Consider the following 19,074-nt stretch of genomic DNA (forward strand, 5'->3'; position numbering starts at 1 on the left):
AGAGGATTGTGAAAGGAACATCTTTCCGGCCATTTGTTTGAATATCAGCTGGTGATCAGGAGCAACTTAGCAATATCTCCTTAAATTCTGCATGCAGAACCCGGCCTGAAAGGCAGCAATATTCCCAAGAAGGAAGAGAAAGGAGTCATAGTGGATGGACGCTGGGTCCCAGGCCTTACGAGCAGCCAGGGAGCGATCACCTCAGATACACAGGAATCTATTTTATACCAGGTCAGACCTTTAATGCCATGATGAACTGGCATCAAGTCTCCCGAGTTTCAGGCAGGGAATTTCCCTAGTCCTACCTGGATGGTGCCGTAGGTTAAACCACGGCGCCTAGGGCTTGCCAATCAGAAGGTCGGTGGTTTGAATCCCTGCGAGAGGGTGAGCTCCTGTTGCTCGGTCCCTGCTCCTGCCAACCTAGCAGTTTGAAAGCACGAAGTGCAAGTAGATAAATAGGTACCACTCCTGCGGGAAGGTAAACGGCGTTTCCGTGCACTGCTCTGGTTTGCCAGAAGCGGCTTAGTCACGCTGGCCACATGATCTGGAAGCTGTCTGCGGACAAACATCGGCTCCTTTGGCCAGTAAAGCGAGATGAGCGCCGCAACCCCAGAGTCGTCTGCGACTGGACCTAATGGTCAGGGGTCCCTTTACCTTTACCTGGAGATAGGGAGGCATTTGTTATGCACAACATGCCCTCTGTGACTGAGCTATGATCCTCACTCTATGATAGTACTTCATAACAAAAGGCAGAACACACACACTTTGTACAATGATAAGTAAAAGGTAAAGGTGCCCCTGCCCATACGGGCCAGTCTTGACAGACTCTAGGGTTGTGTGCCCATCTCACTCAAGAGGCCGGGGGCCAGCGCTGTCCGGAGACACTTCCGGGTCACGTGGCCAGGGTGACAAGCTGCATCTGGCGAGCCAGCGCAGCACATGGAACGCCGTTTACCTTCCCGCTAGTAAGCGGTCCCTATTTATCTACTTGCACCCGGAGGTGCTTTCGAACTGCTAGGTTGGCAGGCGCTGGGACCGAGCAACAGGAGCACACCCCGCCGCGGGGATTCGAACTGCTGACCTTTCGATCGGCAAGCCCTAGGCGCTGAGGCTTTTACCCACAGCGCCACCCACGTCCCTTAAACCGGGGACAATGTACAATGATAGTATTTCATTAATGAAATATACCCATTAATTCATCGTTGACAAGCTGGAACAATATACTGCATTGTAACTACATGTATATAAAGCAAAGGATATCTTCAGAGAGATACACAGCATTGATCAAAGCAGTGATTATCAATAAAGATTTCTGCTCTGCAAGTAATGATTACAAAATAATAGGGAATATTGTCTTGGGTCTAATTATGCTAGTCGGTTTTTCACTTTTGGTTAGTGAGAAAGTGGAACCCAGATTTAAGAGGTTACTAAGAAGAATTGTTTGCCTCTTCTCCCTGCCTCTGCTCCCATTTTGCTTGTTACTATTTCCAATTCTTAACAGGTGTGTCACAACCCTGCCCCTCTGTTTGCAAAGAGTAGGGGGGCGTGGAGCTTCTTGTGGCAATGGTGCACGAGACACCAAACCAGGTGTGATAACTTAAGACTATCATGCATGTCCCATCTGCACAAAACACTGAAAGCAGTATCTTACCACTTTGAACAGCTCTCCCCACACTACACCAAGAATCTTGGGAAATGTAGTTTGTTAAGGGTGCTGTGAGTTGTTAGATTTCTCCTAGCAGAGCTACAATTCCCAGAGTTCCCTAGGAAGCACCACTGTTAATGCACCTGAGAAAATGTCACTGTGAGGGGAGCAGGGGTACCCTAGCAACTCTTAGCACACTAACAAACTACAGTTCCCAGGATTTTTTTGGGAGAGACATGGGTGCTTTAAGTAGTATTACATTGCTTTAAAAGTTTAAATCAAAAGCGCAGATGGGGCCCTGTTTGCAGCAGAAACTAGCTCTGGGTGATGCTGAGGGACTGGTGTTCATATCGCCAAGATGCTCCTCAGCTCACCACCCCCACATTTCAGGAACAGTTTTCTCCTTTGAAAACTGTGTACAGTATAAAGTGATATATGTAATGGATAAATATGCAATCTGCAAATGCCAGCCCATGATACTCTACTGCCTGAAGTGGGACAGCAAATGATGCCTCTACCACTCAGTTAAAAATGCATCCTAGCCAAGGCCTTTAAAGTGCACCTGAGGTGGAAAATCCCACAGGTGCCTTTCCTCTTCTCTGGTAGTAAAAATACAACAACAATAATTAAAAAAAAATATTCAAATGACCCAACAATTCACTGTCCTTTCACAACACCCATAATCAGCTGGTAAGGCAGGCCCTGCCAGAGGACTTTTAATTCCAATCCCTCAAATGATATCCCACCTAATGGACTGGGGAGAGAAGCAAGACGAGTGACAGCAGAGCTAAGAGCTCAATTCAGAGATTTGTTTTGCGCCTTTCACTCAAACGGTGCAAGCTGGAAAAAGCCAGGCTTATACGGCTGCTGATTCTCATGACGCCTGGTTCCTATCATGGTGTGAATGTTTTGAAAGCAACCCTATTTCAAGGGCAAATAATGCCCGTTTTTCTTGCTTCATCAATAGGGTGAGGAAGGAGAAAAAAATAACTATGATGGTGATGATTTGTCAGTTTTTCACAACTCGCGAGGGCCGAGGGCCCCCCAAGGCAAGGCGAAGAGGGGCCTCGGCTTCCCCGTCAGCCAGCCCAGCCCCTCCGCGTTCACCTTGGCGGAGCCGCAGGACTGAGGCGGCGGCGAGGCCTGAAGCGCCGCGAGAGGGACTGCCGGTTTCCGCCCCACGTCACGCTTCGCCCGCGCCTGCCTCCCTGACTCGGAGCGCCTGGCTGCACGGAGGGGAGGGCCGGCGAGTGGTGAAAGCCGAGGCCGCCCCACGCCGGTGCATAAAGCTCCGAGGCGGGTGCGCCTCCGAGGGACGCGCGGCGACCCCCGGGCAATGGGCCGCAGAGGCTCCGGGGGAGCAGCGGGCTGAGGGAAGCCGCCCGCGTCTCCCGCCGCCCGGCGTCTCCTCGCGCCTCGCTGCCTGCCGGCGGGGGCTGCGGCGGCTCTGTGAGGAGGAGGAGAAGAGGCGGCGCCGCGGCGCCTTTGGCCCGGCCCTTCGGGGTGGGCCCGGGCCAGCCCTTCCCCAGCGGCCGCCCCCGCCGCGCCGGCAGAGCTGGCAAGTTCCTGCCTTTCGCGCCCAGCCCCAGACGCGCGGACGCGGCTCGGTCTCTCCGCGGCAGGTGAGGGGAGAAGCGGGGGCGGCGGCGAGGGCGAGGGGACCTTGGCGAGGCGCGCCGGCTCCTCCCGAGAGCGCGCGGCGGGTGGCCAGGTGCGGGCGGCGGGCTGAGGGGAGGACGCCGGCCTCTCTCCCGGGGGCGGCGGGGACGCACGTAGGGAACGCGGGCTGGGCGGGGGGTCGCGGCGAGGCGGCGGCGTCACCTCTCCGCCCGGACGCCCGCGCGCAGCGGGTGCTATGGAGATGAGCGCAGGTTCGCTGCGCAAGAAGAGCCGCGGCGTTGCCAGGCGCCCTGTTTACCCTCTAGACCCGGGTTTACGCGTTTGGCGTGCTCTTTTCCCGGGGACCCGACGCTCGCGCACTCACACGAGCAGTTCGCGCCCGAGGTGCTGCCGGGTTTAACCCCTGGCTGTCCGGCTCCCCCCGCGCCGAGGTGGCACCGTAGCTGGTGGAGCGTCGGGAGAGGCGTTATTTGCGAGGGACGCGCGTGTGAGGGAGCAGAACGCCTCTCCCTCTCTTTGCTCAGGGAGGAGGGAGGAGTAGTTCTGACTGAGATAAGATTAAAAGCCATGATGGGAGCCAGATCCCTTTCCCTTATGCCAACTTGGTCTTCTACTCCTTCAATCCCCTCCCCCCTAATAATAGTAATAGTAGTAGTAATAATCATAATGACACCAACGCCAAGGTCTCCTGCAGCTGACTCAGGCCTTTTTCAAGTCTTTCCCCTCCCCTCCTCTCCCCGAGTAATGAGTAGCATATGTAACTTGGGATCCGCTTGAATGAGGCACAAATGCGTTGGTTTTCAACAGTTTTTTAAAAGATCTGACGCATCTGCGTCTGCCCTTGCGGAAAGAAGAACAAAGTTATGTGCCTGTCTGTCCAGAGTACAACAGTGTCAGGCTACTGAGAACGTGTGGAAAGAAAGCCACGCACTCCCTATTACTTTTGGTTCAGTGCAGATTCACAGTTTTGTTAACTCAGCATTTGGCAACCCCTGGTGCTTTTGGTGGTAGCAGCAGCAGCAGCGAGCAGCTCATGTTTGCATTTGGCTGAGTTGTTTCAAGCAAGGAAGAGAGCCTGACTGCAAGGTGCTTTGTATGGTGGTGTTTTCTAAATGTTTTGTTTCCTGGTTCTGTAGTTGCAGCTGTTGGTGAGATTTGTGCAAGAAGTAACATTTGTAGGGACATTGCATTTACAGAAGTGATCTGGCGCCAGAAACAGAGTTCAGAGACAGTAAAATATGTTGTTCTCCTGGCTGTTAAGGATCTGTGACCAGGACTACTCTGTAAGAGGGAAAGATGAAAGAAAATGCAACACTAGAGACAGAGGAATTTTACATAAAAGCAAGGCTTCAGACACTGAGGCTGCATTGGGATGGTATCTTTTTTTTTCTGCAGGTTTGCAATTCATAAAATCCCATTTTATGCTGTATGATATTGTTTGAATGCAAGAAAACATTGCATTTGTGAAAATGCTGCAATCCTATGCCTACTCAGAAGGAAGTCCCATGTGCTCACTGATACTTAAAGTGCAATCTTGTGTGTTTTTACTCAGAAGTAAGTTCACTAGTGGTGCTTGCTCCCTAAGCAACTATGTTTAGGATTTCAGTCTTTCAGTTGAACTTGCATGGAATTTCAGACTACATCCCACTGAAATCACTTGAGATTTACTTCTGAGTATATGTGCTTAGATTTGTGCTGTGAGTGCAGTCTCCTCCTCCTCCACTGAACTCGGTGAAGAGAGCCACCTTGGTTTTAGTGGAGCAGTTCCCACTCCTGACACAATCGTGCACCAAAGGCTACATACCAGTGGTGTGAAACAGTGGATGCCATCTTACATTCTCATGTGTATTATAAGATGGATGGGAAGGTGGCACACTCCATTCAAACCATGCATGGTAGAAGAGGGTCATATACATTCGTTAATATGTGCACCCATCTCCAGTCTCCCACCCAGTCCACCATTGGTGATGGTGGACTCTGCTTCCTGCATGTATCTCTCTTGGTGGGTTGGAACAGAAAGGTGTAGACTGGTCGCTACTGAACTCATATTAAAACTTCCCATTTAGTGAGGGGAGATTGTTGCCTAGGGAGAGTTTGCAAATCAAAATGATCATAACATGCTTTAAAAATGGCATTAAAGGTTGTGCACAATTGTCAACATATGGGAAAAGTTGGCAGCATAGCTGACATTTGTTCATTTTGTATCTGGCTAGCGCTGTCTTGTTGCTTTTAAGTTGCTACCTTAGCATTATTTATTTGATTCAGTTGTCTCAATGTATTTCGTTTGTCTCAACAGGCAGCTTGAGAACATTTTAAATATATGAAAACTTTTGAACTTTATATTAAAAAACCTGAACTGAATTGTGATTCCCATCAGTAATATTATCATGTGTCTCAAGCTGCTGAGCTGTGGCATTTAGACTTGCAGCTTGGCTTTGTAGTTCTGAACTAATTATAATAATTTTATAAACACTTAAATGCAATGTTATATTAAAGGATAAAGTTAGCACTATATGGGTGCCTTGGAGCAACTTTTAGGATGTATGAAACCAACATATGGAAGTGAAATGTTGGTGGGCACCTAACAGTGTTCCATCGACTTGGGTTGACCATACATCCAGTAAATGAACTCTGAATTGCCGTGGTTGCTTAAATCTATAAACCTAAGACTATATTGTCCCTGCATATGGAGTTAGTAACTAGGAAGTGGACACAACAGAACTTACTTCAAAGTAAACATGGAAAAGGATTCTGTTGCACGTTTGTTAATTTCTTATAGAAATATGGGGTTGTTGTTTTTTTCCGGACTAGTGAGAATACTGAACAGTCACACCAAAATGACTTGCTTTGGATATTCTTGGGTTAAGTTCCATTGAATTCATTGGGAGAAAACAATACTGTATGTGGATCGTAATTTAACTTTGCTCCAGATGAAATAAGTGAATTTAGTATCACTGTAGCATCTGATAATTATGCTGCCTGGTTGCCTCCTAATGTAATATGTCATAAAAGTAGTGGGGTTGTAGCTGCTGTATGTCATGGGGGAAAGGGCCCAACTCAGATATAATGAATACAGTGTTTAATTAAATATCTTAATAGGGGCATGTGGAAAAATAAGAAAGCGATTCTTCAAGTTGTAGAAGAACTGATGTGTCATCAAGTCCTTTCTTTTGTTCTCATCCAAGCTGCAACTTGTTGCACACTCATAGTTTTCTCATTTAATGTTTAACTCTGCAAACACACCCTACCCAAAGGAAGATGCAACCATTGCCAGGCAGCATCTATTACTTCTTTCCACATGTCTAAACCTGATCCTTAAAGCTGGTATCTCAATAGGCTATCAGTGAATCGCATGGAATGCCAGATGTTCAAAGAAGATGGGCTTCTGCTTGTTTACAATAGCTGCACTTGTACATACAGTGGTACCTCGGGTTACATATGCTTCAGGTTACATATGCTTCAGGTTACACACTCCGCTAACCCAGAAATAGTGCTTCAGGTTAAGAACTTTGCTTCAGGATAAGAACAGAAATCGGGCTCTGGCGGCGCGGCGGCAGCGGGAGGCCCCATTAGCTAAAGCGGTGCTTCAGGTCAAGAACAGTTTCAGGTTAAGAAGGGACCTCTGGAACGAATTAAGTACTTAACCTGAGGTACCACTGTAATGCTGAACCATGGTCTAGCACTACATGCATGAGTGTAAATGAACTGAGGCTAGCTCTTCTACAAAAATAGTCCTGCATTAAGGAGAGAGATCACTTTTAAAATTTGGGGGTGTGGGTTGAGCACAGTCTCTGATGGAAAATGCGTGTCCATTTTTGAAATGTTATCAATGGCAAGATAAACTTAGATATTGTTGACTGCCCACCCCAGCTCACATTGGGTTGAGTAAAAAATAAGTTAGGGTACTTAAAAATAAGTGGATCATCTTATTTTTGGAAGAGCCCAAATTTAGACTCCCTTGTGGCCCCCAAACCCCATGTCAAGGTGCAATCATTATAAGCCATGGAATTTCTGTGGCTTATAATGACAAAGCCCCTCTAATTAGGACCAACCAAACTGTCACAAAATAGTGGCAGACTTTCTCTTCATCAGGCAACTATTGCGCAAAGCAGATGATGGGGCAGTGAAGAAAAAGCAAAAGTAAAATAACAATAAAATAAAGGCAATTTATAGTTAAGCATGCCTGAAGGGAATCCTCTTGATGTTCTCTTATCAGCTTAGCCTCAGGAAAAAACCCTCTCCAGAGTAGTTAATTCTCATACAAACATACCTGTTTACCACATTCTTTTCATAGAGTTTGCTGTTTCTGTGCATTTTGCCTATTAAATGGTGAGAAAGTGCATCTTGTGAGAGGAGGCAGCTGTCTCCTTATCCTCCCATTCTTTTTAGAGTTATTTAAAAAATGGATCTGTTTGGGAGCTCTCTTTTTTTGTCGGTGGGAGGACAGTTTTCCTTCGTGGTGTTCTGGCCTGGGCATTTGTCAGTACCTGCCAAACGGTGATGCTGTATGGCTGCTCATTATGCCCTGGGAGTTGTCCTTAGAAGAGCTGCATCCACCTTCTCCAACATAGGCATCTACCAGGTAAAATTATAGAAAAAAATTACAGCCAGGGATGGAGAAGCTGTGCCCCCCCCCCAGATGTTATTGGCTGTACACAGAAAACATTTTTGGCTTACCTTGAAACCAGTAAAGGGTAAAACAGTCTTCAGATCTTGTGGTGTGAAGTGCTTACTGTGTAGCTGACCACAGTGAAGGACTCTATGCATGTCTATTTACCAAAGCCATGTCCAGATTAAATTGAATTAATGAAGATTGACAGATATTGTGACCTCAGTGGGAATGATGGGGACACCCATAACAGATAGGGATCAGTCTCCTCTTGTCACTCAGGTCTAAAACCTTGGGGACTTGCATAGACTACTCTTGTACTTGGCACTTCAGGATAGGCTGGAATGCTTTTGTGTCAGATTCTTAAGGCTGTACAGTGGTACCTCGGGTTACATACGCTTCAGGTTACAGACTCCACTAACCCAGAAATATTACCTCGGGTTAAGAACAGAAATTGTGCGGCGGCGGCGCAGCAGCAGCAGCAGCAGGAGGAGGCCCCATTAGCTAAAGTGGTACCTCAGGTTAAGAGCAGTTTCAGGTTAAGAACAGACCTCCAGAACTAATTAAGTTCTTAACCTGAGGTACCACTGTATCACCAATGCACACAATGCAAGATTGCTCTTGAAGTTGGTTTCGAGGCTTCAGCGGGCGCAGAGTACAGCAGGAGTCAATCTGCTTGCTGGATTAGGTCATCCCTGGCACAGCACATGACGTGGGTCAAATTTCAGCATTGTTGGGCACCTACCTAAGCACCGGGAGCTCAGACGGGCTCATTGCCAATTCCACTGCCATTGGAATCCCTTCCACCACCAGAGCTGTGGCATGACACTGCTGCCACCACGCTGTTACATTCTTCAGTCACTTCCCTTGCCTTTGTGCCCTCTTTCGTTTCATGATGCTTATCCAGAAGCAGTACTTATTACGGGAGCTTAGCTGATACTTGGCTCTGTTATGCAGCAGGTGGCCATCATGGCAGAGGCAATGCCTGACGTTCTTGGGGAATGTAACCTGGTGGTTGTCTCCTTTTGGCTCAGATCACACACTAAGCAATAACTGCCTGCTGCCAGGTGGCATGTCTGTGGAGATAAGGAGACCAAAGTGAGTGTACAAAGGAGATGTGCCGTATGGGAACTCAGGTGGTAGAACCAGCTGGGGCCCGTTAGTAGCATGAAAAGACTGATTTAAACCTGATGTTGCCCTGCATGTTTTCTTCGTAATCTGAATGGACTCCCCAATTCTATGTCTTGGCCTTGACCTATAAGTCATAAGTGTTTGGGGAATTCATATTGACTGTAGCAGACAACATGGCAGGGCTGCCTCTGGCTGAGTTGCTGCTGCATAACGGGAAAAAGAGTGGTAAGGGTAAGGCAGCTGTGAGGTTGGCGCAGTGCAAACACACTGGCAAGAGCACAGGAGTTGTAATGCGCTGGGCTAGATGCTATGTGATTTTGTTGTCTTTTTACTTATTATTTTGTTACTTATATATTGCATTCTATAGGTTTCAGATTGTAATGCAAACCAATATAAGAAAGGAAAGAAATAAAATGCAATATTAATATTTAAACTGATGGATTGTTGCCTTCCATATTCCACCATGCATCCACAGATATGCCATGGACCAAATGAATAAAAATGCAATATTAATACAGTGGTACCTTGGGTTACAGACGCTTCAGGTTACAGACTCTGCTAACCCAGAAATATTACCTCGGATTAAGAACTTTGCTTCAGGATGAGAACAGAAATCGTGCTCTGGCGGCGTGGCAGCAGCGGGAAGCCCCATAAGTAAAGTGGTGCTTCAGGTTACGAACTGTTTCAGGTTAAGAACGGACCTCCAGAACGAATTAAGTTCTTAACCCGAGGTACCACTGTATTTAAACTGATGGATTGTTGCCTTCCATCTTCCACCATGCATCCACATACATGCCACTGACCAAAATAAGTTTTCAGGCCACAGTTTGGGAACCCCCAACCTAGAGCAAAACACTGGGGCTGGGAGCATATCCAGTCCATTCTGCAACCGTTTCACTTGCTGTTGGTTCGCTTCCGTTCTGAATTCAAAGTGCTGGTTTTAACCTTTAAAAGCCTTTTTTGAGTGGCTTTCATACTGTCCTACCCACCATAAATTATAAGGATGGATTGGGTACTGAGCTTCTTTTTATTTATTTTTAAAATATATAAGCAGCTCTTCTTTGTCAAAACACCCTCAAAGCGTTGCACTTGAAATTTAAAAACAAAACACACAAGTCATAATCAGAACAAATCATACTTAGCTTTGGGGAAATGCATCATCTGGTCGTACTAAAAACATGTAGAAATGGGAGAGAAGGCACTAGATATGCTTCTTGAAGGAGAGAGTTTCAGAGTTTGGATACTTCATCCATGAAGGCCGTCTTCCATGTATTCACCAGCTGAACAGGATGTGGAGCAGGGCTTCCCTCTAAGTTCTCAGCAGGTTGGCAGAATCTTGTAGGAGGCCAGCAAACCTTTTTTGCAAGACGGTGTGTAGCCTGTGCTGCGGGTGTAAGTGACAGAAGGCACTCCTGCGAGGTGCAGTATTGGGTCCAGGAGCATCATTGGCCTGTAAGTCTACTTTGATGGGATAGAGCAAAATGCCCCTTGAGCATCAACATCAGAGAGACGATGTCTGCATTCAGTCTCAGCCTAATCAACCTCATCCACTTCATCATCAATTCCAAACACTTGCTTTAGCACCTAGCTGTTTAGTTAATGAAGTATAGAACTGGGTTTCATCAACACGATGATGATACCCAACTGCACAGCTCCAGACTATCTTTCCCCATGGCTTTGTGTGTGTGTGTGTTGAGCAATGTGTAACAGTATCAACTTCTGTGGAGTCCCACTTGACAGAACCCAGTGAGGAGATAATCTTGCCTCATCAGTTATGGCTCCTTTGCATGTGTTCAGTTAGGCTTCCCTTTCGTTCCCGTTAGAATAAATCACATTTGTTCTTCAGAGTGCTATTAAATGTCCAATGCTTACACCTCGGTGACTGAATATAGGGATGCTCTAGTCTAGACCATGTGTTAACAAGCTGGTCCATGGAACAAAAGTGTCCACAGGCATCATTCAGGTGGTCAGCAGTGTATCCTGTGAACCTCCCTGAGACCTGCGGTTGTAAGGCGGTATGCAAATTTAATTAATAATAATGATGATGATGTCTGTGGATTTGTGGCTGAAGATGAGTGATGGCATATCCATTGCAATAAGTATTCCTAGTGATTTTGAATTGCATTTTATTGTTTCTTTTATTTCTTATGATTTAATGTATTGCAATTCGAAATCTACAGCATGCAGTAAAATACAGCGTATGAGAAGTAAAATTGTACAGCTTCTAGCACAGAACTGTAGTGTTACAGTTGCTGCAACAGGCAGACAAGTTGTCTTCTAAGACACTCAGCATTTTTCAAGTGGTCCATGGGCGGTGGGGAATGTTTGGGAACCACTACTCTAGACCATGATCTTGCTGAATGTATGTATTAGCTGTTATAGATCATTGTAGTGTAGGAAGGAACCTAAAGGAACTGTTTATTCTTCAAGTGTTAGTTTTTCCATGAAGCGAAACTCTCAGGAAATAATAATAATACTTATTTATTAAATTTGTTAGTCTCTTTATCTTGTCCAAGGCAACCTGAAGCGACTTACAACCAACCAAGCCATGCCAAGAAATCGTGGGAGCTAATTAAAAAACGCATCTCTATTGTGCCCCAGGAATTATATCTCAATCTGTACCTCAGCATCCAAATTATTGGAAGATATGTGTTTTATATATAACCCATTTATTTATAGGATTTCTTACTTTGACAGTAGGTCTCAGGGCAAGCTGCAACAATATAAAATAAGTTAAAACAATTTACAACAGAAAAACTGAGCGATTCCTAAATTATACGGGTTGTATCCAATGTTAGTTTTAATTCAGAGTGCATCAATAGAAATTAATGAACATGACTAACTTAGATCCATTAATTTCAGTGGGCCTACTCTGAGTAAAATTTAGTTGGCTACGGCTCTGAATCTCAACTATCAAACATCAGGCGATGCGTCCTCAGCATGCAAAGGACCCATGCCAGAAAAATGCCAGCTGTGCTTCTGTGGGGATCTAGTTCCACAGGTGTGCCCTCTCTGTGGCTGGGCTGCCACATCCTGAACTCTGGAAGGTGGCAGAACCACCAAGAGGGAACCCTCTGCTGATCTTAACACCCCCCTCTCCCCCCCCCCCAAATAATAATTCTGTAGGGATGAAGACAGTCTCTCAGGTCTTTCCCTACCTCATGTGTGCCGAATGTAACTTAAAAAATATAACATCGGACTCTTTTTCAAATTTAGAAGCTAAATAAATGAGGTAATGCTATAGAATTTTTTTTGTGGCAAACCTCTTTCTAAGAAAAAATGCAATTTCCGCATTGAATGTGGAGATTATAAACCGCTTGTCTAAACTCATCAGCTTTTATTTTGGCAACCTTTTTTTTTTTTTTTAAGTGAAGGTTACATTACTTGGATTAATATGCACGAACAAATCTCAGTACCAACAGATGGCAGCCTGTTACCCATAACCCTGTACATACCAGCACTACTGCTTCTGAGGGGGGAAAAAGCTGGTGGTGGTGACTCTTTAGTCTGATTTTAAAATGTAAATTATTTCCTTCAGTATTTGTGTGCGTGTTCTCATGTGTTTTCTTTCAAAGCATTCTCAAATCAGCCTGCAATTGAATCTGTGCCTGAGCATCTGGTGGTGTTTCTCCCCCTACCCGCTTCTTGCATTTCTGTTTTCTTGTAGAGGTGTCATTTTACCTTCTCAAGAAACACCATTTTCCAGGGAGATTCCTTTCTCATTGGCGTGGACGCATTGTTTTTGCACATTAGGCAAGCTGCGCTGGCTTGTCAGTCAATGCATTCCAACCAGTTTAGGACTAATAGAGCTGCTGAACTTCTGTGTGATTGGCTACAGTGGACTGGGAGGGATTTTGCTGGAAGGAAGGGCTGCGGTTGTTCACCAACAGAGTTCAGGCTGCCTTTGCTTCATCATCGAAAGGAAAATCCCCAGATAGAGCGTACGGCTTCCAGAGAGGCGGGAGAAAATAAGCAGCGGTAATTATTTCACCGGAGACTTATTCATCGTCATGATGCAATCGAAAAGATAGGACCGCTATTGCATTAGAGTATTCTGTTTGTGTGATTTAAGTGTCAGATAGACAGAGCAACACAAGGTACGTAGGAGGCTGCTTTTCTTTTACTGAATGTTTAAAGAGTTTGCTGCAGTATGCTGCATACCATATGTGTTGCTTAGAGGGGCAGAAACAGAGACCCCCCCCCCCCCGTACAAAGAGTCACTGTAGGATGTTTGTGTTTTATTAAGAGAATTCAGTGTAAAGCAATTCAAGTGATCCTGTCTCTCTATAGGGCGATGGGACAGATCTATTGAAAAATAACACATTTTTTTTTTGTGAGGAAACAAGCAGTCAATGTTTCTAAAAAGTATTGCATGTCTAAATGAATCCCAAGAACCTTGAATCTGGGAAGGGGATTAATGAACTTTGCAACAGACATTCGAAAGGAGTTCATGGAATAAAACATTCTGTCTTGGGGGGGGGGGGAGCGGGCGGATGTCAGCTTAAACTAACAGCACAACCCTGTGCCAGTTTCGTCAGAAATAAGCCCCGCTGTGTTCAATGGGGCTTACTCCCAGGTAAGCCTGTGATTGTTTTAGTTAAGTTACCCGCCAAAATTTGGCAATGGCCATAATTTCTAAAAGGAATCTGTTTCTTCACAAAAGAACAGTGGAAATCGTAGCCCATTGCAATGTACGTCTCCATGATTTGATAGCAGTGATTGATTTGGAGTGTTATTTTCAAACTTGTCATGTTATTTCCAAAGTTGTCAGTACTGTAGAACCCTTATATAAAACAGAAATGGCCAGGCTAGTAATAGTTACTGCAGATATCTTATCTATATACATTTTTAATGAGAACACACAGCCAGCAGAATAATTTAATGAGGAGGTCTGGCTTTTAAAGCCAAGATGTGTCAGTTTACTTGATAAGAACTAGCTACAAGCAGCAACAGAAGATTTATGTTGAATACTCTCACTTATGAGATTGGGGAAAGCTGCAGTTGGGATGGAAGACTCTGATTTTTCTGAATAGAAAGTTGGGTTTGGAAAGGCAGAGTTAACTGTTAATTTCACTGTCTTCTATACCCACTGTGTTCAAGAAGAAATTAATTTGCAGAAATTGGTTGTTAGTTGTTCATTTCTCTCATTTTTTTTTCATTCTTGACTATTGTTTTTTACACACACATGATTTTATGATGAAGGTTTTTAAAACTGAAGCATGAAAAATACTAATTCATGATCTGTCATGGATATTTAAGCATACAGTTCATTTCTCAAAACATTTCTCAATTAAAGGAGTTCAGACTGAGCATGCTTTCAGAGTTGAACTATAATATTGTATTTAGCTGCTACCAAACAAACTGGTATTGCAAAAGCAGAATAGTAACTGTCTGGTTTTTAGGGCATGTACTCAAAGATTTATCAAGTTGCTTCTATGCAGTGCAACATCTCTGTAATTTTAAGAAATGTTCCAATTTTGTTTCACTGAAAAATGTTGTACCTATCTTTACAAAGTTGCACATAATTTTTAGTTAATCCAAACGCGCAAGGGGTTTTTCTTGTACAGTATCTGTTAAGTGAGGAGTCGCTTAACTTCTCATTTGTCCTATCATTTACTTCCTGATATGGCAGAGTGTTGATTGGAATATAGCTGGTGCAATATAGCTGCAATTGTATATCCAGTTTTCTGGTATTAAACTTTATTGAACCCAATGAGACTTTTGGGTAGATATGTGTAGGATTGTTCTGTGATTGCCTTCATTTGTTCAGAGAGCTGCTGGAAGGTTGATATTGATATAGGCTGCTTTTCTATTTTAGAACGGTGCCTTTTTGAAATTACTAAAAAAAAGGGGGGGGGGAATTGCCTTTAGGAATACTTAAGGAGTAATTCTACAGCAGCATAAAGCAAGCTTGCCATAAAGTAAACCAGTTTTAAAGTTACACCAGATCCAAACTCTGTTAAGCAGTGGGGTTGTTGCTACCAGGCCTAAGCCTGGTAGAGGAAAAACAAGCCTTTAAATAGTGTTTTAGTTACATTTCCCTTTTTCCTGGTTTGATTTATTCCGGGTTGCCAGTTCATATGACTCAGCTGAAAGGGCTTAGACAAAGTCCAACCACACCCCAGAGCACCCCATTTTCAGGGCTTTCTCCAGTTTAAGATTCACTGGATCTCAGGTAAACTGGGATGGAGGAGATACACTGGCCATATCTCTGGCTGAGCCGAAGTTGAGGGAGTTAAGACAGCGTAGCCCAGCTGTGCCAAGAATCTGCTTGCTCAGCCAGAGATCTGCTGGATCCTAACCCACGCATCCCAGTGGATCATTTTATCATTTCCCCTGTAATTGTAGCTCCTTGTATGGCATTGTTTTTTAATTCTCCCAACTTCAGATTGCTTGTAAAGAATGTAAAGGGAGGACACTACTATGCAACTCACTGGCTGATGTTATATGTAAGCTCTGATGGATAAATTGAAACACCAAATCTACGAGTCCAAGATGAAGATAAGGTGCCACCCTAACAATAAACAAGACCTAAGTTTTTATTTGAATTCTGTTAGTATGATCTATAAGTAAGATGTCTGTCACATATATCTAATATATAATTTAAATAACTTTCCTTAGCCACAACCTGGTGACCTCGAGATGCTTTGGATTCTACAGCCTCCACCAACCTCTGCCAGTGTGGTCAGTAATCACGGATGATGGAAACTGCAGTTCAAAACATCTAAAGGTTGTGGAAGACTAGTTTGGAGTGTTTCAGCATCTTACATGGCATCGTCGCAAATACCACTTTCAGTAGATATAAGAGGAAGCATGTAGTGCTAGTCCTTTGGGGCTAGATTGCCAGCTCGTTTTCAGACCCAATTCATGGTTCTCATGTTAATGTTTTAAACCATAAACAACTTAGGCCCTAAATACAGTGGTGCCCCGCAAGACGAATGCCTCGCAAGACGGAAAACCCGCTAGACGAAAGGGTTTTCCGTTTTTCAATGTGCTTCGCAGGATGAATTTCTCTATGGGCTTGCTTCGCAAGACGAAAATGTCTTGCGATTCTTGCGATTTTTTTTCCGCTCCCCACCCCCTTTTTCTAAGGCACTAAGCTTAATAGCCTTTTAGCAGCTAATCCGCTAATCCCTTAAACCTTTAATAGCCGCTAATAGCCGCTAAACCGCTAATAGCGCTAATCTGCTAATAGGGCTGCTTCGCAAGACGAAAAAACCGCTAGATGAAGAGACTCGCGGAACGGATTCTTTTCGTCTTGCGATGCACCACTGTATATGAAAGAACACTTCCTTCTCTACAGACCCTCTTGGGGACTAAGATCAACAGAGGGTAGTTCCTCTCCCTGCGGAAGTTTGGTGTAGTAGTGACTGGAAGAGAGAGCATTCTCTGTGACAGTCACTGTGTTGTGGAACTCTGTACTTACAGAGGTAGGTCTGGAATGCTCATTATACAGCTTGCGGCCAATTCTGAAGACCTACTGCATTAACTGGCTTTTGACACTCAGGGTGTATATTTTTAGGACCCACCTTGTTTTGGGTGTTGTAAGTTGTTTTAAAATGTTTTTAATACTGTTTTTTTTAATGTTGTAACCTGCTCAGGGACCTTGGGGGAAGAATAGGATGATGATGACGACGATGATAATTAATAATGATGTATGGGGTGTTAAGGGACGCGGGTGGCACTGTGGGTTAAACCACAGAGCCTAGGACTTGCCTATCAGAAGGTCGGCAGTTCAAATCCCCGCAACGGGGTGAGCTCCCATTGCTCGGTACCTGCTCCTGCCAACATAGCAGTTCGAAAGCACGTCAGAGTGCAAGTAGATAAATAGGTACCGCTCCAGCGGGAAGGTAAACGGTGTTTTAGTGTGCTGTTCTGGTTCGCCAGAAGCGGCTTTGTCATGCTGGCCACATGACCCGGAAGCTGTACGCCGGCTTCCTCGGCCAGTAAAGCGAGATGAGCGCTACAACCCCAGAGTCGGACATGACTGGACCTAATGGTCAGAGGTCCCTTTACCTTTACCTTTACGGGGTGTTAGGGGAGGAGTAGCACCTCTGATCCCCACTATGCACTCAGCTCTCACCTGTGGCTCCTAGAAGCTGTCAGTATGTGACAGCAGCCACACACCAGGAAAGGCTTCAACTGGCTGGCTAAACCAGCTGATGGGTCTCAAACCCTCAGTGAGTTAGGGATTTCCCCTACATTCAAAGATAGGCTCCAGCAGATGGAGTGGAAAAAAGCAATCGCGGGTCCAATGGTCAAGAAGGCAGTTTTGGCACATGCCATAGAGGGAAGTGAGGGGCAGATTGGGCTCATCAACCTGAGAAGGCAACCCATACAAGAGAAGGAGAATTCTGGTCCTAAACCTCCACAGCCTTACATGATATCTTCGGGAGAAGAAAAGGCCAAGGAGTAAACCCTACACAAATTCAGAGTGGTGTCCCTAAGACAGTTGGATGGGGGCTTACATGCCTCCTTCTGGAAAATTCTGCAGCCAAGCTGTTGTCAAACGTGTTGCTCTGCTTTCCTTGGGCCCACATCAGAGAGATCTTGTTGTCTGGGCAGCCCAGGACCTCCATACACAATGCGCAGGTTTGCATCCCAGGTAGGTCACTGGTGCTGCTAATGTTCACCCGTGGAGGTCTCTTGAGACGGATGCCAACAGCAGCAGCAGCTAAAACAACAACAACAGTAATAATGGAAAGCAGACTTGGAGGAAAGCAGCCACTGCGATAGCAAATGGGAAGAAAATTGAGCATGAAGTGTGGGAATGTGCTGTAACAATAGTAGCTGGGGCACTCCCCTTTTGAAGGACACTGGGCAAGGCAAGATATAGTGCACCTGAATCATACGTTTGCACTACTAGCTACCTAAAACCCAAGCTTTTTTCATTCTTCTAGTGACAGTTTTGGGTCGAGACAACCTTTATTAGGATGATGGTACTCTGTGAATTGTGGGACGCGGGTGGCGCTGTGGGTAAAAGCCTCAGCGCCTAGGGCTTGCCAATCGAAAGGTCGGCGGTTCGAATCCCCGCGGCGGGGTGCGCTCCCGCTGTTCGGTCCCAGCGCCTGCCAACCTAGCAGTTCGAAAGCACCCCTGGGTGCAAGTAGATAAATAGGGACCGCTTACTAGCGGGAAGGTAAACGGCGTTTCCGTGTGCGGCTCTGGCTCGCCAGAGCAGCGATGTCACGCTGGCCACGTGACCCGGAAATGTCTTCAGACAGCGCTGGCCCCCGGCCTCTTGAGTGAGATGGGCACACAACCCTAGAGTCTGTCAAGACTGGCCCGTACGGGCAGGGGTACCTTTACCTTTACCTTTTACTCTGTGAATTGGCCCTATGCCACAGTACTTGGGATGCGATGGAGTTGTGTCATGCATAATTTCCTTTTTGCACGATCCTCTGGGGATCTGACTAGTCTGAAAAAGAATTGTCTGTACATATAGGCTGGACACCACTGAGCAGGAGTCGCATGCGCCTCCGTCCTTTTGCTTGAGACATCAACAACTGTTTGCTTTCTAAGTTGTTTTGTGCAGTGCGTCAGCTCTCTCTGCTTGTGGCACATTGTGCTCTGGACTGCCAAGACTTGTGAATGGATAGTCCTGCTGTTAGGCAGGAAATTGTGCTAGAACACTTGTGGCAAAAAGTCTGTGATTACCAAGGTGTGTGCCCTTCATTGGGTGGGCACTGAATGCTCTCATTGTAGAAAGCACAGCTCAAGAGAACCTGGCAGTATATTTTTAACTTCAAGTAGTGTGAGGAAAATGTGAAGTATATACATCTCTAAATATACATGTGGACACTGAGGTAAGGTATGCTAGCCTGAAAAAAACTGTTCCAGAAGTATTTAACACTCTTTGCTTTTACTCGTGATGGATGTTGCCTGAGGCTGCTAGCAGAATACATTATGTTTAGAATAGGGAGGACGGGTACTGTATTCACCTGCAGGTATAAGAAGAATTCGTTAGCAACCATGAAGGTTTCATTTATGCACTGATATTAGAGGGAATGATGGTGGAAATTGTAATGGTTGCTATTGCATGTTATCGTGTTGACTCTTGGGGCATGAT

The 19,074-nt window shown here is 45.4% G+C and overlaps 1 protein-coding gene across 23 annotated transcripts in view; it reads left to right on the forward strand.

The window, feature by feature from the left end:
• Positions 1–2,841: 2,841 nt before the first annotated feature.
• Positions 2,842–19,074, forward strand: part of MBNL2 (muscleblind like splicing regulator 2) — an 82,994-nt gene continuing 66,761 nt past the window's right edge. For 9 of the 23 annotated variants that reach the window (XM_083435858.1, XM_083435883.1, XM_083435860.1 and 6 more), the window contains exon 1: positions 3,135–3,267. The gene's annotated coding sequence lies outside the window, so the exon portion shown is untranslated. Of the gene's footprint in view, positions 3,268–12,858; positions 13,103–19,074 lie in introns of those variants that run through there. The other 14 variants (XM_083435869.1, XM_083435859.1, XM_083435880.1 and 11 more) reach the window with 7 other exon arrangements.

This window comes from Podarcis tiliguerta (genome assembly GCF_965153285.1).
Source record: "Podarcis tiliguerta genome assembly, chromosome: 4".
Lineage (NCBI taxonomy): Eukaryota > Metazoa > Chordata > Lepidosauria > Squamata > Lacertidae > Podarcis > Podarcis tiliguerta.